General features: G+C 39.4%; 1 pseudogene; it reads right to left on the reverse strand.

Moving 5' to 3' along the window:
• Positions 1–2532: 2532 nt before the first annotated feature.
• Positions 2533–16767, reverse strand: LOC133746964 (protein max-like; annotated as a pseudogene).
• Positions 16768–27130: the final 10363 nt, after the last annotated feature.

The following is a 27130-nucleotide window of genomic DNA, read 5'->3' on the forward strand; positions in this document are numbered from 1 at the left end:
ACAGGTGTTAGGCCCCTCGTGTCTGCATGCCTGGGAGGTATATTTCAGTTGTTTATCTACTCAGCCATGGGTACCGCAAGGTATTCAGGCTTGCCTTTAGCAGTTTTTACAGTGAGGGTTTTTAATTTTTTGATTTTTTTTCAAATTTGCCTGTACCTGTTAAAATTTTAAAACTGATCATTGAGAAAGAAATTGCAGAAATTTCAATAGTGTATAGCAATATCAGCTAAAGAAAGTAGTCTCACGACACTTAACTGCCCAGCCTAACATTAAAGAGAAACAGGTTTATCTACATGAATATCTCATGTGATAAATCAGTGTAATCAACAATTCATCTTTTTGTGTGTATTTTTTGGGGAAATATATCTTTGGCAATCAAGTATTTATTTGGAGTCAAGTTTTATATTAATATTCATTTTTTGTGTATTCACTGAACTGCACTACCAGCATTTTAGTGGAGATGGAATAGCCTCCTTAGACATTATGAATTTCAGTCACTGGCATAATAATAACTGTCTACATATTCATTAAATCTATAGAAGAACTGTGTCCAAAAAGAGCCATGCATTCAGAAACAGTACACAATTGAATATACATGTTTTAAAAGTTGTGTTCTTTAGGCTTGTTTAAAATTAATTTCCTGTAGCGTTCCTCTCTAAGCAGAACAATTCCAACAAAGGGATTCCCATGCTTTGGTTTCTTTCCTACAGGAAAGAATGGGAAGAACTACTTGTAAACAACAATTACTTGGCAACAATAAGGCAGAAGGGGATTCATGGGCAGCTGAGAAGCAGCCAGTTCTGCAGCATTTGCTGGAAGGTAAGAAGAAAATATTTATTTACAGTTCGTGATTGCAGTGGATCAACACATTACCTGATGCCCTTGAAGGTCACCCATGAAAGGGATCGCTGAATTTTCCAAGAGACTTCACTCCTAGTCATTTGGCCATTCATGTTTATCTTTCACAGGACATTTACTAATGAGATTGAACCACCTTTAGTCCTGAGTAACTGGTGATGATAAAATAACCATCTTTTCTTCTTTGGATGGTGCAAAAATCAGAGCAACACTTTTATGTTCTCCAAAAATGTTTGCAGAAACTCTTGAGTTGGGCAGGAAAGGGAGGGGTAACTAGCTTTTAGGTTCTTACTGTATCAGGTGCCTTCAGTTTGTTATAAATAGAGAATCAGAAAAATTTTTCACAATTCTTTTGCTTAAAAGCCCCAAAGTCAAGGCAACAAGGAGAAATAGAAGGAAATTGGGTTAGTGTCTTTGGAAGGAAAGAACCTTTGGTTACCTAAACTGGTAATGATACTCAGCAGCTATTTTTTAAATTGCTTTGAAATAGTACCCCCTTTTGTTCTCCAAAAATGAACTAACTGGGATTTAGACCAGTTTCTAAAATGACTTCTATGCAAAGCTTTTAGGATTATCTGCATAAATTGAGCATACTGTGTCTGTGCAAGTAAAGACAGAATGAAATGCTAAGACAATTTTAGATTTAATAACTTAGATCTAATAATTAAAATGCATTTTCTTCTGTTATATGCAGACAGTAAAGGCAGGAGACCTGCTGCTAGAATATTTGTATACAAATATTTGTCTACCAACCTGTTCCCTGTTGTTTAACTTTTACTATTCATTTGCTAAAAATAAATGCAAATCCAGATTTATTTTAATGTGTTATTAAATAAATTAAATCAGATTTTTCTTTTCAAGAATGCTTGTTTTTTAAGCTGACTTCCAGTTATAAATTACATTTTTGTTGTTGTAAGAGGAATCACGTCACCTTGCAGACTGTGACCTCTGTCCTCACACTTTTTTTCTCTCTACTCTTTACCTGCTTGTTTTAAAACAGAGCCTACATGTAGAGTTGTCTAATTGGACCTTGTGCTAAGTGGACCCCCTGCCACTTCCATTAAGATAGGAGTCATACTCAACTATGATTCAAACCTCAGTAAATTTTTCTTTCATTAAGATAAATGTGGAGAGGGTTTTGATTCCATTTAGTGATGTTGCTTTTGAAATCTTGCTTTTTGGCCCGTGATTGTTCATTTCTTGTGTCTTGTAATAATGTATTTATTAAATATCCTGAAATATAAATTATTCAGAATAAGATTGATGATATGAATATGAGACACCATAAATATCATAGCTCTTTTCAATTTTTAGGTGATTGAGTTTGGCCTAGTTTCACATTTTATTATGATTTTTATGAAGATTTTCTTTTTTTCTTGACAACTATTTCTTTGTGTTCTTCCTCAAGATAAAAGTCAGTGGATAAGTAGAATTAAAGAATTAAGAGCATGGTATAGTAACATTAAAGAAATAGTAAGTAAATAGTAAATTTAATCGATGTGATTGTTTTCTTGTGTATACTCTATGGGTCAGAGTCTCTGATCTTTGTGTTTTTTTTCTTTCCCAGCACATCACAAATCCCAGGAAGGTTGCTGGCCAGCAAGATTCGATGACCAATAATCCCCTTTCACAGGATGAAGGGGTAAAGTTTGTCTATATTCATCTCAGCCTCTTTTAGCTGTGGGAAAAGGCCAATGTGACCAGTTATCAGTTGTTCAGTGTATTTCATGTCAGCTGTTTTCTTTACTGCACATACTGTAATGCTAAAACCTGACAGAAATTACCTGACAGTGTACTGTAGGAGGTGTAGGAGCTCTTTCTGTGGAAAGGCACCAAGAGATGTCCCAGAGGTCTATAAGAAGGAAGGGTAACAGGCGAGCATAAGTTGATGCCAGAGCCAGGTTGCCAAGGCTCCAGGGGACAGGGAGGCTGAGGAAAGCCTTTCTTCCTCATGAGAACAGACAAGGGTTCATCTTGAAGGCCTACCTAACTCCCAGGGAGAAAAAAGCAAATATGCAAGAAGAAAAAAATACAGGGAAAAGATCAGACCTACCTCTACTCATATTCCGGTGAAGACTGGAGTCTGCTTTCAAGATATTGTGTAACTTCTTCGATTGCTGCTGCTCTAATTTCTATTTACCTGAAAAGGTGGGGGGAATTTGTCTTTAATATATATTTTCCCCCAATTATGTATATAATTAGTATAATATAGTCCTTGGTACCGCAGCATAAAATATCAAATAACTTTTTAAAAAGATTGACTTATTTTTTGAAAGAGTTACACAGATAGAGGAGAGAGAGAGAGAGAGAGAGAGAGAGAGAGAGAGAGAGAGAGAGGGGACTTCCATCTGCTGGTTCATTCCCCAATTGGCTGCCATGGCCAGAGCTGCACTGATCTGAAGCCAGGAGCCAGGAGCTTCCTCCAGGTTTCCCCACACAGGTGCAGGGGCCCAAAAACTTGGGCCATCTTTTACTGCTTTTCCAGGCCATAGCAGAGATCTGGATCAGAAGTGAGCAGCCGGGACTCGAACTGGCACCCCTATGGGATGCTGGCACTGCAGTTGGCAGCTTTACCCACTACACCATGGCACCGGCCCCTCAAGTAACTTTTAAAACTTTCCTTAAATTCACATTTTAAAGTGTACATAAAACCTATCATAAAACCTTTATAGAACACAGTACATGTCTTTCATAGTGCACTGGTTATTCAGGTCAGATTCAAGCTGGGGCCACTTGGCCAATGGGTCCTACTGTACTCCTTTCTGTTGTTGAGGGGTAGTAGCAAGTATAGACCAGTGAAAAATAATGTCCACTTAATAAGATAATAGACATTTTAAAAAATATAAGCAGTAATAAGAAACTAAAAAAAAATGATGTTAGAATAAAGATGTGTTTTTGAGATTAAACTGTGTTTTAATAAAAATTATTGTAAGCTCAGTTTTTTATCTGAAATACAAAACAACTCAGGGAAGGGTAATTCTAGTCATTTAAATTAGTAAATTGGAGCAGGGCAGGTGTTTTAGCCCAGTGGTATCTTATGCCATTTAAAACACCTGGGACCCATAGTGGACTACTTGAGTTTATATTCCTGGATCTGGCTCCTGACTCCAGCTTCTTGCTAATACAGAACCTAGGAGGTAGCAGTGATGGTCCAAGTAGTTGAGTTCCTGCCTCCCAGGACAGACCTGGATTGAGCCCCTGACTGCTGGGTAGCCCTGGCCATTGCTGGCATGCGTGGAGTGAATTACCTGCCTCTTTCTCTCTCTCCTTCTCAAATTTTAAAAAATTATTAAATTAAAATCATAAAAGTCAACAAAAGTGCGATCTTATATAAGATTAATTGTTCTTATGTCAGTCTTTGGAATAAATTCTTTCAAGATAAAGAACTTTGATCAATGATTGAACAAGATGTCAAAAGAACATATGTAGAATTATTTACGAGTTACTTCTAATAATTCAAGTTAGTATCACTTCTTTATAATTTTAGTAGAATATAAAATCCATAGGGGAGTCATACTTAACTGAATGCAGTATTCTACTTGTGGTAACAATAAAGATTTTTAACCAAATTCTAATAAATATTATTTTCTATTCCCAGCATACAGATTTCTATGTTTCCTTTAAAAATAAATTATATTTATCATGCTGATGTTCTTAAAGTAATATTTAATCAGTTCTATCAATTTCCAACAGTTATTTGAAGTCATGTGAATCTGATAAGGTTCTACTGCAGTCATTATTTTGATATTTCTAGGAAAACTTATCTCTTGCTATATGTGTTTGAATTCCTTTCTTACCAAATGACTTTTTAAGTAACAACTGTTATTCTTGTCTTTCTCGTTTTTCTTCCTCTTGAGGCCATTCATTTGTGTAAGCAGCCTCTTCTCTCCATCTGCTCAGTACTTCCATCATGAAAGACAAGTTCATTTAGCACGTAGGTAATGTCCGTAGCTATTAGATATTGGACTTCAACATCCTTGGTCATCCAGTGGAAGCCCATGTGATCTGTGTCAGAAGACGCTAAAGTGGCTTCCAGCTAATTTACTCTACAACATCTTTCCTCCTCAGTTTCGTCTGATGGATATGAAATGAAGGCATCCGTGACCACCTCTCAGGACTTTCACAGATTAGTAAGTACAAGTTGAGTATCCTTTCTCCAAAAGTTGTCGGTTCTGAAATGTTCCAGATTTTGCAGTATTTTTGGATTTTAGAATAGTTACATTGGGGCCGACGCCATAGCTCACTTGGTTAATCCTCCGCCTGCAGCACCGGCATCCCATATGGGCACCGGGTTCTAATCCTGGTTGCTCCTCTTCTAGTCCAGCTCTCTGCTGTGACACAGGAGCGCAGTGGAGGATGGCCCAAGTATTTGGGCCCCTGCACCTGCGTGGGAGACCAGGAAGAAGCAGCACCTGGCTCCTGGCTTTGGAATGGCACAGCGCCGGCCATAGTGGCCATTTGGGGGGTGAACCAACGGAAGGAAGACCTTTCTCTCTGTCTCTCTCACTGTCTAACTCTATCAATAATAATGATTTAAAAAGAATAGTTACATTGACGTTCCTGAGTCATCATCCCTAATCCAATATTACTATATGTGCTGCCGAACCGAGCACCATCATCCCTAATCCAAAAATCCAGTTTGGGATTGGATTAGAGATGTTCAACTTGTAGATGTAGTAATGGTAGAAAATTAGGTTCATGCTTTAAATTGTAAGGCATCACATAGACAGTAGTAAGGTTAATTTAATCATCAGGATCTGAAACTAGCCATGGGTGCAGTGTACAGTGTCATGAGTACCTCCAGTGGCTTCCTTTGCATTCTTCTGTAGCCTTACCTGTGTGCTGTTATTTCAGCTCCTACTATCTGTTACAATACCCAGACCTCTGGATTTCAACATTCATCTCTTCCCACGTTCCAAACACTGAATATTCAGATGATATGGTCTGCTGTTAAGGTTACACTGCATTTTAACAGATGAAATTTTCTATTTTGAGATGAAAATCATTCAGAGGAATTGAGAGTTCCGAGTAAAGCACAGCTGTAGATAATTGTGGCTTGCAGAGGGAGAGCATTTTCGTTGGCTTGAATTACCCAGTGAGCTCACTTTGTAGAGAAGCTACTCTCAGAGGTGTCAGTGTTTCCTCTACCCATTGTACAGTTTCAGAAAGTACATCATCATTGTATTGTCACCCAAGAGACACACAAGAAATATTTGAATAAAACGGAAGGAGACATTTCCTCATTAACCATTGAAGTATCTGGGTAATCAGGCAGTAAAGCAGATCTCATAAAATCAGAATGTGCAACACTGATTGTTAATCAAGCAGTGAAAGTATCTCTTTTAAAAAGTACTAGGAAGTATCTTTACAAATTTTACAACTTTAGATTGGTCTGTCCACTAATTAGGATTACAATGAATCTCTCTACACATGGATAATGGAAACGGAGGGACTATGGCAACTATGCAGTCACACACTCAGATGCCGTGGGAGCCAGATTAGTTAAAAGAAATATGAACCAAGGTGGAAGGGGGATAGCCACACCAAACAGGAAGCGAGGTTGGGAGCTTGCTCAACATTTTGACTACTTGGCTCAAACATTTCTGTTGCGCAGTGTAATAAGAAAGTGGTTTTTTTAAATAAAAATTTTATCTTTTTGAAAGGCAGAGAGGCAGAGGGAGAGGGAGAGGGAGAGGGAGAGGGAGAGGGAGAGGGAGAGGGAGAGGGAGAGGGAGAGGGAGAGGGAGAGGGAGAGGGAGAGGGAGAGGGAGAGGGAGAGGGAGAGGGAGAGGGAGAGGGAGAGGGAGAGGGAGAGGGAGAGAATGAGATCTTTTATCTACTGATTCACTCCTTAAGTGGCTGCAATGGCCAGGGTTGGGGAAGACCACAGCAAGGAATCAGGAGCCCCATCCAGGTGTCCCACGTGGGTGAGAGAGGCCCAAGGACTTGAGCCATCTTTGGCTGCTTTCCTAGGCATGTTAGCAGGAAGCTGGTTAGGAAAGGGAATAGCTGGGACTCAGACCAGCATTCTGATATGGGAAGCCAGTGTTGCAAGCAACCACTTAACCTACTGTTTTCCAGCACCAGCCTCAAGTGTCAATTCTTGAAAACTGCATTCTTTCAACTGTTTGGTTTTATGTTTTGTGTGTTTTTTCCATAAAACTATAAATTACAAAAATAAAAGATACAAATACAGATTATATATGAATAATTTTTATTCAAACTTGTCTCCACTAGTATATTTTAATTAAAATTATAAAGCCAAGATGCAGAGAAAGCAATTAGGAAATGCTATAGGCTCATGTGTAGCTTGGGGGCTTCGCTCTTTTTTCATCCTTGAAGGCTGTCCATGGCCTCATCCATGTTTAGACTTAGTCCCCAAGCCTCCTCTCCATACGTGTTCTGGCAAAGAACTTAGCGTGTAAAGTAAACCACTCAGTCTTATTTTTAAAGCCACTAAATTGCTTAATCACAAAACCTGAATGGCTTGAATAATTTTCTACTCTGTGTCTTTATACGGTGCAACATGATCTCATGTCCATGTCTTTCAATCCAGTCTGTAAAGCAGTTCATAACATAGTAAGAGGAGAAGCAAAGTACAGCTCAGAGAAGCTTGTACAGTGCTATTTGTTCCCTAGAATCCGTAATTAGAATTTTGACTTTGTAAAAAGTACATTGATTATCTATTATGTTCTAGCCTCATCCTTTGCATGAGGGGAACAGAATGGTGAGTGACTTGGCCAAGGTCCTCCTAAACAGAATATGTCTTCTCTTCCTGTGGTGGAGAAACAGGGTTGAGATGTACAGAAAGAGAAAGGTAACTGTTGAAGGTGATGGTTACTCTGAAAGAATAAAGCAGGGTAGGGGAATGCTTAGAATCTGCTGGAGGGATGGCTACCTTAGGACTTGTGATCAGAATCAGGATCTGATTTGATCTCTGAACAAATGGTATTTGAGCTGAAATGTGAAAATATTTTAAAAGCTAGACATGTGAAAATGTAGGAGATTGTTTCTGACAGAGGGAATTGGGAATGTGAAGTCTCTCAATGAAAATGAGCTCAGTGTTGAGAGTAACTAAAAGAAGACAGGTGTGACCACAGCCAGGTGATTTATCGTGGGGAATCTGAGAAGAGGGCAAAGGCAAGACAGAGTCTTACAGCAGTGAGAAGTTTGCATTTTATTTCCAAAGCAATTGGAAGCTACTGGAGAATACTGAGCAGGGGTATCTTACCTAAAAAGATAATTCTGGCTGCTGCAGTGGGATGAAGGTGAATGTGAGAACAGAGCCTGGAAAAGTGTCTAGGATCCTATTGGCAGTGTTCCAAGTAGTGTTCAAGACTTAAACTAAAGACTAGGAGTAAAGAAATGATGGTTATAAAACTGATAGTTTTAAATACTAGAGGATCATTAGATGTAACAGTCCCCTGTGTTCATTAGTTTCATTCCATTTTTATTGCTGTTTCAAGTATTTTTGCCACTACATACAGTCTCTTGTTTAATTTTTCTCTTTGAGTTTACTATCTTCCCACATCCAGTCCTCTCCATGTATTGTAATCACACTTCTCCCAGCACATTTACAATCTTACTACTGGCAAGAACCTTCTGTGACTCCTCATGGCCTGTAGACACATGAGTCCTAACACATACTCAGTTCCCTTTTAGACCAGTGATCCTGGCATTATTCCATGAGCAAGTTTTATGCTTTCCTTTTTCAGTGCTTTGGAATATTCCATACTCTCCCACTGCTCTCTGTTGGATTCCTGATAATTCATTTTTCAAGGACTGAGTTTGTCACCATGAAGTATTTTCTAACCTTGATAATTAGATAATTATAAGTAATCTGTGCTTATTTGGAGTTCAATGGCATTTTCTTAATGACTTTATAACCATAGCATTTAGGGTTTTCTTTGGTCATGGGTTTATCTAGATTCATTTGTCAATGCATTCAGAACATTTATGCTAATATCTTCAGGTTAGGAGTCACTGGAGATATGAAGATAAATATCACATGGACCTTTAAGAAATCCAAAGTCTAATAGAGAAAGCAGGAGAAAAAAACCTTAAAATTCTGAATAACTTGTGCTTTAACAGAGATAGGACGTGGGTACTTCGGAAAGCTCACATAAAGCAGCTGTTGTGGCCCATCAGATTAAGCCATTGCTCCCAATCCAGCTCCCTGTTCATGTGGCTGTGAAAGCAGCAGAGGATGACCTTTGAAAGGCTTGGGCCCCTGCACTCATGTGGGAGAACTGTATGGAGTTCCTGGTTCCTGGCTTCGGACTGGAACAGACCTAACTGTTTCACCATTTGGGGTGTGAACCAGCAGATGGAAGATCTTTCTGTCTCTCTCTCTCTCTCTCTCTCTCTCTCCCCCTCCTCCCCTCTTCCTTCCCTCCCTCCCTGTCAGGTAAATAAATAAATATTCAAAAAAGAAGGAAGGTACTAATATCAACCTTCTAGTATAAGTTTAAACAAGTTTATCTGACTTTATGAGATATGTTTTGCCATTATTATAGATTTTTTAATTATTTATTTTATTTGAAAAACAGAGCTATAGAGACAGAGAGGAAGGTCTTCCATCAGCTGATTTTCTCAAATGCCCACAATGGCCAGAGCTGGGCCTGTCCAAAGTCAGAAGCCAGGATCTGCTTCTAGGTGCCCCATATGGTTGCAGGGGCCCAAGCATTTGGGCCACCTTCTGCTGCATTCCCAAGCTCATTAGCAGGGAGCTGGATCAGAAGTGGAGCAGCCAGGACTCTAACTGGCACCCATATGAGATGCCAGCACTGCAGATGGGGGCTTTAAAACCCACTGAGCCACAGTACTGGCCCCATTGTTATTGAATTTAATTGATCTGGATATTCAGTGTATTAAATGTTATCTCCCCCTTCAACTAATTTTAATATTCTTTTATGCCACTAACCCCTCCCCTTTTCTTTTGGCCTCAAGGAGTTTTACATTTATTTCAATTAATTATTCCTTACCTCAATGTAATGAATTTCCTATTCCCATTTTTATTATTGAAAAAACTGAAAATCAAAAGTAAATCAAGGAACTCCCAATTTACAACATTTCTAATTTTGAGCTTCAGTTATGCATTCTGAACAAGTTTTGCCATTTTTAAAAAGTTTTAACATTAGATGAAATTCTGTATTATATTAAAATGGTGAGAAATAATGAGTTCAAGAAAAAATATTATTTTCATATAGTTGCCAAAGAAGTATGTTGTTTGATCTATCAAGGTCAATTCTAACACACACACACACATATATACATATATATACACAGCATCTATAACAAACTTGGCTAATGTAAAACAAAGAAGATGTCCAGAGCACAAACCCTGCCGGTAAGCAGCTCAGTGTAACATGACAGTGCTGCCCTCCATGTACTATTGCGCTCCAGTTCCAAGATCAGGAGCAAAAGGCTGCCAATCAGAGCCCTGCAACTGTCTGTTCTGCAGCAAATAAACCTTTATTTTCATGAGATACTCACAAATTTTAAAGTTTTTTGAAAAAGGTTTTTATCTTTATTTATTTGAAAGAGTTACACAGAGAAAGGAGAGGTAGAGAGAGAGAAGGAGAGGTCTTCCATCCAATGGTTTACTCCCCAATTGGCCACAATGGCTGGAGCTGTGCCAATCTGAAGCCAGGAGGTTCTTCTGGGTCTCCCACATGGGTGCAGTGGCACAAGGACACACACCAAAATCAATTCTGCTGTGCAATTGCTTATAAAATCCTCCTTCCCTGAGGAATTTGTTTTTTATTTAAATAAAAACTGGGCTTGGAGGAAACTGTTAAAAGATACCAACATTTAAGACATTTTAATTTTGTAAAGTGGGACAGTCAACGGACCAAAGTATTGGAAGTGTTTCTTCCAAAATGAGAATTAAAATGCTGATAGTCTTTAAAGCAAAAAAAAAAAAAAAAAAAAAAAGCAAAACAAAACATGCCAGTGTCACCTGTGATAAATTACTTCTGTACACACAAATAAAAGAAATTCAAAAGTAGTTCAGCTTCCAGCCACATACTACAGTGTAACATAATTACAATTGACCAAAAACACAGCTAAAATTTACATACTATAAAAATTCATAGTTTCCTTAGAGAGAAAGGAAATAAAGGTAAATATATTTAGCCTATATCAAATGTAAAACCCAATAAATAAAAAATAAAACCCAATGAATAAAAAGAAAATGTAGAAATATATATATATGCAACAATACAAAAGGGAATTATATATAATGCTGTCCCCATTACAGTTGCCATTATCATTTGAATATGGCTACCATGAATGAAGACTCAATTTTAAACTTAATTTATACTTAGTTTAAATAGCCAAATATAGCTGTGTCTATCAAGCTGGACAGCACACATCTATAGTTTTATAAAGAGAATTTTAGCAGTTATTAATAAATCAAAAAATACCAAATGACAGTATTAAAATATCAAAATTTGATTAAATAGATTATGTCTGACATTTGCCCCACATATAAGCCTAAATCAAAATTGAACATTAAAATGAGATTGTTCCATTTTTAAAAATCTAAACAAGCCATGGAGATTCACATAGCAAACAGAAAATAACTGAAAATATACTACTCAAAATGTCAGCTACAATAACTAGAAATTCAAAAGACTTTAAAAATTGAAGATAATGGCTAACATTTCCATGAAACAATCAGATAAATGCTTAAATATGGTCAGTTAAAATGCTAAAAGTAGGTTACAGAATTGTAATCATTTCATTTGAGAGAGAGAACACATTTGAAGAAAAGATGAGACTATTTGGAAATAGCTTATAAATATGTTACTTTGCAGTGTCTTGGCTTTCCATACCTGAAATGCTCTCATAGGCTTTTCAGCCATTCTAATAAAGAAAAGACTGCACAAAGTATAGAGCTTTTTACCTATCATGCATATTTTATTATATATAATAAAATTATATGTATTTAAAATTATCTGTCAAATATGTATTTTCTCTTCTACATCTTAAGCTCTACATTCTTATATTTTGTATCAGCATATTCCCCATAGGAGCCACTTGTGTTATCAGTAGCTGTTTAGTTAAAACATTTCATTTTACAAAAGAGAGAAGGTGACTTGAGTAAGCTGATAAAACTTGTTGATGGCTGAAGTGGAAATGAGCTCTTTCTTCAATTCTGTAATTTGTGTTAATCTTGTTTGCTTGTGTTTAACACATCTTCAATTGCAGAAACATTTAGTGCCTTCAGTGTGCAAAGACTCTATGAAGCAAAGAGGACCAAAACATAAAAAACCCATGTCTTGAGTCTTACTCAGAAAGGGATGGGGACTAAATAAGTTAATACTGTTTCTGCCCACTGGGCTCCTTTCTTCTAATGCAGTGTTTGTCAGCTTTGGAAATATTGACATTTTGAGTCAGTCAGATTTTCTTGTTGTTGTGAGAGGATGTTATATGCAGGGTAGGACGTTTTGCAGTACCGTTGACTGCCAGTTGTTCTGAGAGGCAAGCTTCAAAAATCTTTGGGAACCCTTGTGTGACTTAAGGATTCTTAGAGCTTTCTGCGATTTTAACAAAGAGTTTTACAGTCACATTTTTGGTTTTATGTTTTATGTTTAGATCCCGTTTTTCTCTGACCCACATTTAATCTTTGCACAAAAGCACTGCCTTAATGTTGCTAACTGGATGAGCTAGAAATGAGGATGAGTTTTATTTTCAAACTCAGCAAGTTCTAGCATCTAGTTCTTCCTTTTGATTTTTCTTTTCTTTCATTCTACTATAAAAAGAATAAGCCAGACACCACCTACAAAATTCTGCTTGGTCCTCTCCATAGCTTCATCTCCCAATTTCTTAGTGTATTTTCCATTTTTTATTTAACCAGAGGTTTCCCTGTTGATAGACTTTCTGTGACTTCATAATAGAAACTGTTTTCATTCATTTTTCCCATATTTTTTTCTCACTTTCATTTAAGTCTTCGCTGGCAGGCTGCTTCAGGACTGTCTCTTTCTAATAGTCTCTTTCATGCCCTTGAATCTTTCACTGGTGCTTTCCTGAAAACCCTTCAGGTTTCTCTTTAGTCCCATAGACACTTTTATCTGGGAGTTTAGTTTGTTTGTTAATAGTATCCCAGCGTCTGGTACCAAAACCTTCTCTTTTGCTACATAATAAATCAACCAAAACATAGTGACTCAGGACAATAAGCACTTATTGCTTCACAGATTCTTTGGATCATGGATTTGGGAGCAGCTTAGGAGGGAGGGTCTGGCTGAGGAGTGTGTCGTGAGACTGCAGTGAGGCATGTATTGCACCTGCAGACATTTGATAGCCTGAGTAGGGCTGGAGGATCACGTTGGTTCCTCTTCATGGAGTGTGAACATGAGACTGACACAGTGTCCTCCTGCATGAGGTGCTCTATGCAGAGCAGCAGAAGAAAGGAAGCCAACCAAGTAGAAGCTGTGCTGTTTTCATGCTATACCCTCAGAAGGGAGGTGTGTTAAAGAACTTGCAGATGTCTTCTAAATTCATTGTTTGTGTTTTATTTAAGAGGCAAAGAAACATGGAGAGATCATTCCCATCCACTGAGTCACTCTCCGAATACCTGTAACAACCCTATGCAGGGGACCAAAATCAGGAGACAGGAACTCAATCCAGGTCTCCCAGATGGGGAACAGGAGCCTGATTACTTGAACTATCACTGTTGCCTCCCAGGAACTGTAGTTGTAGGCAGCTGAAGTCAGGAATCAGACTTGGGTATTAAACTCAGGCACTCCAGTAGGTGACATGGATGTGCTACCTATCATCTTAACCTGTGGCTAAACACTGACTCTGAGACATATTTTTAAAACTACTGCAGTCCACAGGCAGCGTCTCAGGTCTCCCTGGTGATCTTTTGCATTCTCTCCAGCTGGAAGGGGGTATGTGCACAGGTGCATGTCAGGGATGTGGGGTGCAATGGATTTTGTGTCACTCATTACTTCTCTTATTCTGTTGGTTAGCGCTCAATCACATGTCTGCAACTAATGGAAAAAGAAGCTGGGAAGTGAATCCAACTGTGAGCTTAGGAAGGAGAGAAAATAGATGTGATTGAATAGGCAGAATGGTGAAACTCTAGCACAGGAAGAGAAAGAATTTGGTGTGTCTGCTGTCATTCTGTGTCACATTGTTTTACTTAATGGTTTGGCATGATTTTTCAGTTTTCCTTGACTAAAATAATAAACCACAGTGAGGCATTATAGTTATTTTGGTGTTTAATAATATTCTGGGGAGTTTTTATCAGCTCATTTTAAATTTTGGATGAGTACTTGTTTTGGTTTTCTGTTTTTTGAAATATGAGCACAGCATCAGTTATTGTTCGTTCAAGTCCTCCAGTGTTGCTTTGTCCTACTGCATGATTATAAACCCTCACGAAGGGCTTTATTTTTTCCCTTGGGGCATCTTATTGAAGTCAGGAATTATGTCTTCAGTAATTCATCTGGGCCCAATGCTTTATTTGAATGCTTCTAATTAGCTAATTATGTTCTGTAATGCAGTGACAAAACTCCTTGTCATTTCACTCTTTCCTTAACCCTTTGGAGATATTATTTTTGTCTCTTTGTTATCTGTGAAATTCTTTATAACAGCCCAGATCTATTGCATTAGACCATTGCCCTGTTAAGAGTCTTTCCAACTAACTCGCATCAGGCATCTGGGTTCCTGTCCTCTCTTCCTGATTCTTTCCCACATATTGCAGTCTTACAAGAAGACAGCCAAAAGGCAAATAGAATAGTTTCTATTGGATAAATACATTGAAAGACAAAAAAAGGGAGAGACAGGAACAATTCTGTAGAGTAAAACAATCTTTTTTTAGGATAAAATAAGTTTTTATTTATAGTCTTATAGTAAAGGGGGAAGCCTTAACTTGCAAGACAACTCTTGAGCAGTATGTACAACATACTTTTTATTTCCATGGAATGGAATCAAACACAGACTGAGACTACAGATTTTGCGCTAGAAATCAGCAAATGCTGGGGACAGAGTAGGAAAAAGACAAAGAAATGAGATCTGAACACACAAACCCCTTCACTGGGATCTGTTGACCGCAGCCAGAACCAGGGCCGGGTCACACAGTGGAGACAGGTTCCTGGACAGGAGGAAACGGGCCAGGTCTGGGGGAAGGGGGGTGGATCCGCACTGGGGTGCAGGTTTAGTACCAGGTAAATTGCTCTTGGTATTTACATTAAAAAATCATTTGGCTCAATATCTTAGAAATACACAAGGAAAGAAAAGAAGATTTGATCAATACTTTATGAATCTGTCCTTTGCAATACTGACAGCATCAGAAGTAGGGACAATCGGATTCAAATTTCAGTAGCAGGGAATAAATATCAAAACATCATCACTGGCCCTCAATACAAAACCTCGACCCAGCCCAACCCGCCCTCCCTGTCCCTCCCCCAAGTAACCAACCCTCTCCACTGGCTGGTGGCGCGGCTTCACGGCTGCTGTCTCCCATGCACACCCCGAGACTGTCACGTGGACCTCCCACAGGCTGGCACCGCGGGTTTGCACAGCTCGTGAGAGAAGCAGGAGTGAAAAACGCCCAAAGACACTGCGCTGCCAATCTGCCCCCACTTCCGTATGGCACAAGTGTCTTCAAGGATCTGATCTTCCGATAGGAGTGATAAATAACTTTTCAGAAAAAAATCCTTAAAAAGGAGGGGCGTCATTCTGATTATTCCAGATTGGTCATCTGGATGGAGAGCAGTTCACAGATTCAAGAAGTCTGTCAAATACGGGTGCGGGACCAGGAGGAGAGGCCGGGTGGGCGCAGTGGGTGGGCCGCTGTGTGCTGGGGTCAGGCCGGCCATCGGTCCTCCATGGAAAAGCTTCCACGTTGGGCTGTTTTGGTTTATTTTTATTTTTATTTTTTTTGACAGGCAGAGTGGACAGTGAGAGAGAGAGACAGAGAGAAAGGTCTTCCTTTCTTGCCGTTGGTTCACCCTCCAATGGCCACCACTGCCGGCGCTCTGCCGATCCGAAACCAGGAGCCAGGTGCTTCCTCCCGGTCTCCCATGCAGGTGCAGGGCCCAAGCACCTGGGCCATCCTCCACTGCACTCCCTGGCCACAGCAGAGAGCTGGCCTGGAAGAGGAGCAACCGGGACAGAATCCGGCGCCCAGACCGGGACTAGAACCCGGTGTGCCGCCGCCGCTAGGTGGAGGATTAGCCTAGTGAGCTGCGGTGCCAGCCCTGTTTTGGTTTAAAAACTCCTGGTGGGGACAGGGAATCCCTGAAGGGAATTCATCTCTTAAAAATATGGAAACGGGGAAGGAGGACGCGAGCCTTTGTCCAAGAGCTTCTACGTAAAAATAAAGATTAAAAAAAAAGAGAGAGAGAAAGAGGAAAATAGCGTCCCTTAACTGGTTGTGAGGGCTCTAGGATGAACTGCAGGAGGCCGACAGTTTTTACTGCCGGCTGCCCCGCGCAGTTAGTTGGCCTCCACTCGGCTTCCTCCTGTTGGGGGCTCTTCCGGCTCTGCTCGGAGCTGGAGTCCGAGCCGCCATCAAGGCGGAGATGGCGCTGCCCTCGGCTGCTGTCTGAGGAGGGCAGTTGGTCTGCAGCTGGGCGCTCGCTCACCCTCGGCTTCTGCAGGGCACGGACTTGCTGCTCCGGAAGAGCGCTCTGCCGCTCGAGGTCGTCCCCGTCGTGCTGGTGTGTGTGGCTTCCCTTCACATGTACTGGATGTGCTCTGTGGCATTGTCTGGGATTTGGGCCCGGCTCGCCTCCTCTCCTTGGAGTGAGGGGACCGAGTCCCGCACACTGTGGAAGCTGTGATGCGCCCCCTGCGTTTCCGTTCCAGTGCATTGTGATGAGCCCGTTTGTCGGCCGCAGATTGAAACCTTGGTTGCTCTTTGTCACTCTCCACCTCGATGTCATCCTTATCTCTCATTTCCTAAGGCCCAGGGAGAGGCCACTGCAGTGGTGGCGCGGGAAGGGGGAAGGGTGGAGGGGAGGGGAAGTCACTGACAACAACCAGCCAAGTGCCCCCCCCCACTCACTTACACACCCACACATGCGCACACACGCACACAACACGGGCGAGAACCACCTCCTCCCTGCAGCACCGGAACCGAGTAAAAAAATCTTAAGAGACAATAATAAATTATAGTCAATAAATATCTCTTGGATCTTGAACAAAATACACAAAATTTTTGGGAAATCAGAGAAATATAAAAGGTGACCATATATTTGATTAACTTAATGGAATTTTCTTTGGCTGTGTTGTGATAACTTTAATTATGTTTTTGAAGAGTGTTTTTATTTTAGAGGTACAATTGCAACATGTAGATGAAGTGATCTTTAGGATTAGCTTGAAAGTAATGCAGCATTTGGGAAGTTTATATTGCGTGAGTTGTATGATGATGAAGCACGTTGATGGATAGAATGGAGTTCTGTGAATTCTGTCTCTAGAACTGCTTGAATTTTTCATAATGAAAGATGTTTTAAAACCTATAGAAAATTATATTGCCTACCCATTTTGATTATTTTATGAGATAGAAAACTCACATAAAATATTATGGTTCCTGTTATTAGTTTTTCTTATATTGCAGATTTTAAAACATTTTATAATTATATTTCAATATAATTTTTAATCTTATGTTTTTCTATTTTATTGTAGTTATAAAGTATATTCATGTATATTTATAGGGTATAAAGTGATGTGGTTTGTGACTACCATGTAGATTGTTTAAATAAAACTAACTAAACTATTCATCATCTCAAATATTGACATTTCTTGTGGTGAGAACATCTGAGAATTATTCTCTAGTGAAGTTGAAATGAATAGTACTCAATGATTACCTCTATCACCATATTGTATATTAGATCTCAAAAATTAAAATAGCCATCTGAGCTTTGCACCCACAGATTATCATCTTCCTGCTTGCCCCTATTCCCCAACCTCTGATAATTACTATTCTACCATCTACTTCTATGACTTCCATTATTTTAGCTTCCACATATTAGTGAGAACTTGATCATTTGTCTTTTTGTGTATGGTTTGTTTTGGTATAATGTTTTCCAGTTCATCCAAGTTGCCCTCAATGATAGAATCTCTTCCTTTTTTAAAAGGCTAAATGTTATATATATACATACATACACACACCCCCACATACATACACACATTTTCTTTATCTGTTGATGGACACTTAGGATGATTTCATATCTTGGCTATTATGAAAAATGTCAAAATGAATAGGCAGGAATACATTTCTTTCACATACTAATTTAAAATATTTCCAGTAAGACACTTTGAGGCAGTATTGATGAATCAGATAGTGGTTTTAGTTTTAGTATTTTATCTCAACTTTATGATGGCTGTACTAATTTATGTTTCCTCCAAAGGTGTATGGTGGTTATCTTTTTCTCCACATCCTTGCTGACACTGGACTATCCTTTGTCTTTCTGAGAATAGCCACTCTAACAGGTATGAGGTTTTAATTTGCATATCCCTAAAGATTAGTGATGTTGAACATTTTAAGGTTAGCCTTTAGTTTGTCTTCTTTTGAAAAACATCTATTCAAATCCTTCTTTTGAGAACTGTCCATTCAGACCCATTTCTTGAGTTGTTTGAATACTTACATATTTTATATATTAAGCCCTTATCACATATGTGGATTGTCAATATTTCCACCCAGTCTGTAGGTTATCTCTTTGCTCTGTTAATTGCTTTCTTTGCTATACAGAAGCTTTTAGTTTTGATGTAATCTCATTGTCTTTGTTTCTATTGTCTACATTTTGTCAAATCTAAAAAAAAAATATTGCCTAGACCAACACTGCATAGCTTTTCTCTATGTTTGCTTTAGTAGTTTTACAAGTTCATTTAATTTAATCCATTTTGAGTCAATTTTTGTATTTAGTGCAAGATAATGTCCCAGTTCATTGTTGTATAATTGAGTATACAGTTTTCCCAACATCACATATTGAAGAGACCATCCATTCACACTGTATATTCTTGTCATGTTTATCGATGTTCAATTGGTATAGTTGCATGGGCTCTTTTCTTGACCTTCTGTTATATTGCACTGACGAATATGTCTAATTTTATGCCAGTACCATGTTATTTTAATTACTATTGCATATAGTATAGTTTGAAATCAGGTAGTGTGTTGTTCTAGCTTTGTACTTTTTGCCTATGATTCATTTCACTAGACTATTTGTTTTTCTTGTTCCATATTAATTTTAGGATTTTTTCTATATATGAAAAATGATGAGGGTGGGAATGTGGGTCAGAGGGAGGGTGAAAAATCACTATGCTCCTAAATCCATATGTAGGCAACACGTGAAATTTGTTCACCTTATATAAATAAAAATTATTAAAAAAGAAAGTTGATGTTTGGAAAATTGATGGATATTGTTTAATAGATTAGTTCAAGTAATATTACTTCAGCAATATTCTTGTAATGCATGAACATAGGATATCTTTCCATCTATCTGTGCCCTCTTCAGTTGCTTTTACTAATGCTTATAATTTTGGGGGATAAATCTTTCACTTCCTTGGTTAAATTTATTCCTAATTATTTACTTACCTATTATTTTTTATTTTTTATGCTAATTGCTAAGTGCAGTTGGTCTAAATTCTTTTGTTTGTTTAAGAAAGTTCATCATTTGGTGTAAGAGATGTTGTTGGTTTTGGGGTTTTAACTTTCTAGTATTTAGTTCTATGTAAAATTTGTTTAAATCAAGTTACTTCACATATTCAAGAGGGAAACTTAGTTATTTTAACTACTGATCACTTGCCTTTGGGGGCTACATGGTATAGTGGGTTGTGCCACGGCCTGCAATGCAAGAATCTGTTATGGTTGCTAGTTCCAATCCTGGCTGCCCTGCTTCCAATCCAGCTGCCTGCCAATGCATCTGAAAAAGCAGTGAAAGATTGCCCAAGTACTTGGGACCCATGGATCCAAGAACCATGGAAGACTTGGATGAAGCTCCTGCTTCAGCCTAGCTCAGCCCTGGATGTTGTAGCTATTTGGGTAGTGAGCCAGCAGACTGAAGATTTCTTTCTCTATGTCTCTCTCTCTGTAACTCTGCCTTTTAAATAAATAAACCTTTAAAAAAGTGTTAAAGCTGATTATCATTTTTTCTATCAAGTAATCAAAATCTTAGATTATTTAGTCTATATTTCATTTTGAAATGCTTATTTTTCTTTGCTATTCTGTATTTTCAGAGTTTTCTCTCATCTGTTTTACAATACCATTATCATTTTCTCACCACATGCAGAAGCAGCTTCTCTTGTACTTTTATGGATTTTTAAAAGATTTATTTACTTATTTGAAAGTCAGACCTACAGAGAGGGAAGAAGGGAGGGAGGGAGAGAAAGAGAGAGACAGAGACAGAGATGGAGAGACACACACACACAGAGAGAAGTCTTCCATTTGATGATTTACTTCCCATATGACCACAGTAGCCTGAGCTGAACCAATCCAATGCCAGGAGCCTTGAGCTTCTTCCTGGTCTCCCATGTGGGTGCAGGGTCCCAAACACTTGGGACATCTTCCACTGATTTCCTAGGACATAGCAAAGAGCTAGATCAGAAATGGAGCAGTAGGAACTCCAAGCAGTGCCCATATGGGATACTGGCACTTCAGGCAACAGCTTTATCCACTACACCACAGAGCCAGGTCCATACTTTCATTTTCTGATAATAAAAATCCATCTCTAGACCTGCTAATATGAAGAAAAAGGTACCCTAAATACACTTCTAGTGGGAGTGTAAGCTAGTATAACCATTGTGGAAGCCAGTCTAGAGATTCCTCAGAAAATAGATCTACCGTATGATCCACCCATCCCATTTCTGGGAATATACCCAAAGGAAATGTAATAAGCATATGAAAGAATTATCTGTAGCCCCCTGTTTATAACAGCTCAATTCACAATAGCCAAGGTAGGGAATCAACCCAGATTTCCATCACCTGGTGACTCATACATATATACATACTCATCCATAAAAAAGAATGAAATTCTGTCTTTTGCAACAAAATGGGTGCAACTGGAGACGATTATGCTTACTGAAAGAAGCCATGCCCCTGAAGACATGTGCTTTCTCTGATTGGCTGTAGTTAATATATAGAGTACAACAAAACAAAACAAAACACAATGTATGTCCGGCTAAACTGGCACGTAATTATTTGATTGTTGTCTATATCTTGTCTGATGGACTGTGTCTCCTTGTCTCTAGGCCATTGAAACAAATAGGGCAACTATTTTACAGCTTCAAAAAGTGTATATAAAAGAGGCTCATGGCATAAGTTTGGCCAAGGAATTCAGAGGCTAGTTGAGATACCCATGTCTCTTATTGGAGGTTCCTGCATTTGGTACCTGGATGTGTCTCATGACTGAAGAACCCTCCTAGAGTAGGCCTTGGGAGTCCACTGGGATGGCTCAAAAATGATATTACTGCCACCCTCCTGAGAGATCTGGATTGTGTTTCTGGCTCCCAGCTTTGGCTTGTGTGCAAGCTGTTGTGGGCATTTTGTAGTGAATCAGTGGGAGTGCTGTCTCTGTCCATTCCTCCCTACCTCCTCTCTGTCACTCTCTCCATCAGTCCCCCTCCCCTTCTCCCTTCTCCATTTCTCTGTCATTCTACCTCTATAATAATTTTAAGATGCTTACTTAGTACATACACACACATACAGCCTTTCTCTCTCTCCCTTCCTCCTTCCCTCCCTCCCTCTCTCTCTCTGTCTCTCTCTCTGTCTCTCTCTCACACACACCCCACAGCCTAAAAGGCCATGCTCGGATTGCTTCAGGGAGAATGGTGTCATCTGGGGAGCACATGTGATGTTGCCAACCATGGAGTCAGGAGCCCTGACAGCATGGAAGGTCAGTTCTCTTTAAGACAGGTTTCTTGTGAAAACTTCCTAGGTCCTATGAGAGCTACATTAATCCCCTTCAATGACAGCCCACAGTGACCTAATTACTTCACACTGGTCTCTGCCTCTTAAAATTTCCTGTTCCTCCCAAAATCGCTGGACTAGGACCAAGCTTCCAACCCAGAAACATTTTTGCAACACACTCAGACTGTATCACACATAGCGCTGTTCCTCCCAACTTTCTAGAATTTGGAAATACCGATGTGTCAGAAACCTGCACCACCACAGATGGCACTGCTTTTTCTTCAGAGGTTACTCAGCAGAGCAGGTGGGTGGACAGGGGAGGGAAGGAAGGGGTAGTATTCTGTTTAAAATGGAGACTTGTAAGGGTTGCAGCTTGAGAGAAAAGTTTTGTGTGAGGTTGGGGGGGCATAAGGCAATTGTGGTCAGAGAGATAAAGAGAGAGAGAAAAAGGCAGTGACTGAGTAGAAGGAATAATTTCTTGTGTTGCTCAGCATGGTGGAGTTTGCTGCAGTTCACAATAATCTTCATTTTGTGAGCAAATAGAAAAGCAGAGACCAAAGGTTTCCTCTTCAGGGAGGAAAATTTTACCTTGATTCGATGAGTACCTATTGTCCACATGTACTGATCTATCATACCATAGTCAGTAAATATTGGCAGTTCTAAGGATTCATCTCAGATTGTTTCAAATGTTTAATGACAATGTTGAAGGAAATGATTTGTTCATCACCATTGCATACATGGATGGAAATGGAGTAAATGCAGGCCAAGCCCTAGAACGAAGTCCACCACAGTGTCAGTGCTGCATGGATTTGGATGAATCGATATTGAAGGTTATGCAGCAGTGTTACAGAAGCTTCTTCCAGAAGCCAGGCCTCACAGGGTGTGACAGAGGGAAGGAAGGAAAGGCAGACTTCTCATCCATGTTTTGTACCTTTTACCTCTACTACACCCATGTTGTTTCTCTTGTTGTTAACATGGAATTTCCTTTCAAATAAACTTTGATAACATTAAATACAATAAATATAATAAATTATGTATTGTATAATATAATACATAAAATTATACATGTGCTTATATAAATATAAGCATATATAATGTATAAATATATGCAAATAAAATAAATATAATATTCATGTTATTTTTCTCATGGCCAAAAGGGAGAGAAATTCATAGGTCACATGGTGATGATGGCTCACATCTGCTTGCTGATGTCTGGGGTCTCAGGGAAGAGTTAGTGGCTGGGACTGGATCCACAGTGAGGAGCTGGAGTCATCTGGGGATGGCATCACTCAAGACCAGCAGTGGAGCTTGGATTCAGGCTGAGGGCTACATGAAAATTCCCATGAGACCTAGGTTTCCTACATCAGAGGAGCTTTGGGGCATGCAAAGTGCTGATCTGCTGGTCAAGAGCTCCACAGATGAGTGACACCAGTGACCTGGCAGAGGCTCATGGCATTTCCAGACAGAACTCTGGAAGTCCCACAGAGTGCCTTCCACACCGTGTGACAGTGATGAGCAAACCCAGGAGCAGCTCTGGTTCACAGAGAGGAGAGACACCAATAAACATGTTTAAATCAGCCATGAGCACAGACTCCTTTCTTTTTTCTTTTCTTTAACATTTGTATACTTACAGTAATGCTTCTTCAGTTGTAACTGATTTTTGGCATTTTCTATGTACAATACCATGCCATCCACAAACATGGATATTTTGATTTCTCTTTTATGGTTTTTATGGCCTTTATTTTTTTATATTGATTAAGAGTGGTGAAAATGAATGGCCTTGTCTTGTTCTGTATTTTAGAGAAATGCGTTCAAGTTTTCCACATCTAATATGAAATTTGCTGTTAGTCTGTAATCTGTTGCCTTTATCATTTTCAGGGATGTTTCTTGTATATTTCATTTGTTAAGAATTCTTATTATGAAGGGGCGTTGAATCTTATTAAATACTTTCTCTGCATTTCTTTCAGTGGATTGTGCATAGTTTTTGTTCTTCATTCTGTTAGTCTGACTTAGGATGTTTATTGATTTCCAAATGTTGAACCACTCTTTGATCTCTTGGATAATCTCTCTTGAATATGATGTATGATCTTTTTCTAAAAAAAGATTTATTTATTTATTTGAAAATCAGAATTACAGAGAGAAAGAGAGAGAGAGACAGACAGACAGACAGACAGAGAAAGAGAGAGGTCTTCCATGTGCTGGTCCACTCCCCAATTGACCACAATGGCCAGAGCTGCACCGATCTGAAGCCAGGAGCCAGGAACTTCCCCTTGGGCAGGTTCAGGTGCCCAAGGCCTGAGCTATCTTCTAATGCTTTCCCAGGCCATAGCACAGAGCTGGATTGAAATTAGAGAAGCTGGGACTCAAACTGGCACCCATATGGGATTCTGGCGCTGTAGCCAGCAGCTTTACTCACTATGCCACAGCACCTACCCCATGGATGATCTTTTATATGTAGTGATGAATTTAGTTTGCTAATATGGTGTTGGGATTTATTGCATCTATGTTCATCAAGAATATTGATCTGTAGTTTGCTTTTTATGTGTGTCTTTGTTTAGATCTGGTATCAGAATAATATTGGCCTCATATAAGGGGTTTGACAGAGTGCCTTTCTTTTCAGTATTTTGGAATAATATTGTATTGGTCCCTCTTTAAATATTTTGTGTATTGTATTGTATTGTAAATATATTGTATATTGTATTGGTTCCTCTTTAAATATTTTGGAGAATTCAGTATTAAAACCTTCAGATCTTGAAACTTCCACTCATGTAAGTTCTTAAATTCTTCCTTCAGTCTCATTGCTTGCCATATGTGTGTTCAGATTTTCTATATCTCCTTATTACAATCTTGGTAGGTCATATATATCCAGGGATTTATCCACTTCTTCAAGGTTGTTAGCATTTAGCTTTTCATAGTGGTTGCTTATGATCCTCTGTATTTGTGTAGTGTCAGTTGTAACATCTTTTATCTCTTATTATTTTAGTTTTTCTTTTTGTCAGTTTGTCTAAAGGTTTGTCTATTTTATTTCTTTTTTTAAAAAAATACCTTTTCATTTTGTTGCTATTTTATTTTTGTTACAGTTTCATTAATTTCTGCTCTGATGTCATATCTTACTTCCTGGTAATTTTGGGTTTGGTTTGTCGTTGTTCTCTAAGTCCTTGACTTCCATCATTACATTGTTTATTTGACATTCTTTTGTTTTTCTGGTATAAGCTCTATTGCTATAAACTGTGTTCTTAACATTGCTTTCTCTATATTCCACAGATTTCGATATGTTGTATTTGCATTCTCATTTCTTTCAAGACACTTCCTGATTTCCTGTTTTATTTCTTCAATTGGCTAGTGTTCAGTAGCTTGCAATTTAATTTTTATGTTTATAAAATTTCTGCTGCTTTTGTAATTTTAGTCCTTTGTTTTCTGAAGAGATAAATGTATAATTTCATTTTTTAAAAGATTTTGTTTATTTGACAGGTAGCATTAGAGAGAGAAGAGACAGAGAGAAAGACCTTATCCATTGGCTCACTCACCAAATACCCAAATCGGCCAGAGCTAGGCCTACCCACAGCCAGGAGCCAAGAGCTTCTTCTGGTCTCCAGTGCAGCTGCAGGAACCTAAGCACTTCAGTTATTTTCCACTGCTTTCCCAGCTTGTAAGCAGGGAACTGGATTGGAAGAGGATCAGTGGGACCATGAACTGGCGCCATAGGCACAGACTTAGTCTACAGTGCCACTGCTCCAGCCCCTATAATTTTCATTTTTATTCGACATTGCATTAACAATATTTACCTCACTAAAAACAAGCTGCGAAGTCATAGTAATAAGCTGTAGAGATGCATTGGAATTTATTTAATGTGGTTGCCTCTACGGAATGTCTGTTTTTCCTTTGCCTCAGTTTTTGGTTATTATGATATATAATGCTGAAATCAATATTCTTTCCTATAAATGTATGGCATAGCAGGTCAAACTGCCAGCTGCAATGCGGGCATCCCATGTTGGTGCTGGTTAGCATCCTTGCTGCTCCACTCCCAATCCAGGTTTCTGCTAATGGCTTAAGAAAAGCAGAGGAAGATGGCCCAAGTGCTTGGGCCCCTGTCACTCACTTGGGACATTGGATTAAACTCCTGGCTTTGCACTGGCCCAGGCTTGACTTGTAGCAGCCCTTTTGGGAGTGAACTGGCAGATAGAAACTAAATCTCACTGTACTGCTTGTAATTCTGGCTTTCGAATGAACAAATTTTTAAAAGAAAAATAAAAACCACATGCAAATTGTACATGTTTATAAGGCAGTATGTAATGGGCAAACAAAATCCTTAATGCCAAGTCATTGGAAGGAATGTTTCTCCTATCAATTTTGCTGTCTTTTTATCTTGCCTGTGGATTCTGTTTAAACTTTGTATAGTCAAGGTCATCAGTCATTTCCTCTCTTCTGAGCTAAAGCCTGAAATACCTTCTGACAGGATCGCGTCAATTGTGTGAGACCCTTTAGGGCTCAGTTCCACAGCCCAGGCCGCCCGCCCACAGGACTTTCTGGTCCATGAGGCTACGCGGCCCTAGGAGCCCCTGACAGGCTGCTCTGGTGAGATCCAGGACCTCAGACCTGGGGACTGGCCCACGTGGCCGAGGTCATGAGGGAGGTGCCCCCTCAGGGAGCCGGTCCTCGTGCAGTTGGGGGCAGTTGCGCAGGAGAGAGCTCCAAGGCAGATGACCCAGGACCTCGCGGGATATCCCCTACTTGTTCAGCGAGGTGGAGCTGGTCCAGGTCCGTGCACCTTTGAGCTCCTGTCAGCTGGTTGGCTCTGTCCCATGTACGTTAGCGCCAACTGTCAAGCGCCCCCCATCGTCCACTTTTATATCGTCCAATGAGGTTAGCCAAGTGGCAGGTCTGGAGGGGGTGGTGGGGGTGGGAGCGTGGGGGCCCAACGACACTCAGACGGTTACAGTTGGGGCTGATTGACCGGGTACAAGGTCGCAGTTAGCGGTTGGATGGATGATAGGGCGTGCGGCTTGCTTTTGTAAAATAATGCTTACTGTAATTCATTTTCTTTATTTAGAAGTTATAGTGATTAATATACAGATACTAATGCATATAATCACATATACTAAGATATGTTAAATATAAGTAACAAATATACAATATATAAATGTTAGTATTTATGTCAGAATATTAGAATATTATTTTTCTAATATTATAAATACTAGAAACCCACAGAGGCAGAACCTGCAGCTATGGAGAGTTGACTGTATTGTTCAAAACCTGTAGCCCTCACCTGAGCCCTCCCAAAGGATGGACTTAGAAGCATGAAGGAAGTAAGGTGTTTATTGATACTTGGTAATTTTTTAAAAAAGATTTCCTTATTTATTTATTTGAGGGTCAAAGTTAGAGAGAAGGAGACAGAGAAAGGTCCTCCATCTGCTG

Source organism: Lepus europaeus, chromosome 18 (assembly GCF_033115175.1).
Source record: "Lepus europaeus isolate LE1 chromosome 18, mLepTim1.pri, whole genome shotgun sequence".
Taxonomy (NCBI): domain Eukaryota; kingdom Metazoa; phylum Chordata; class Mammalia; order Lagomorpha; family Leporidae; genus Lepus; species Lepus europaeus.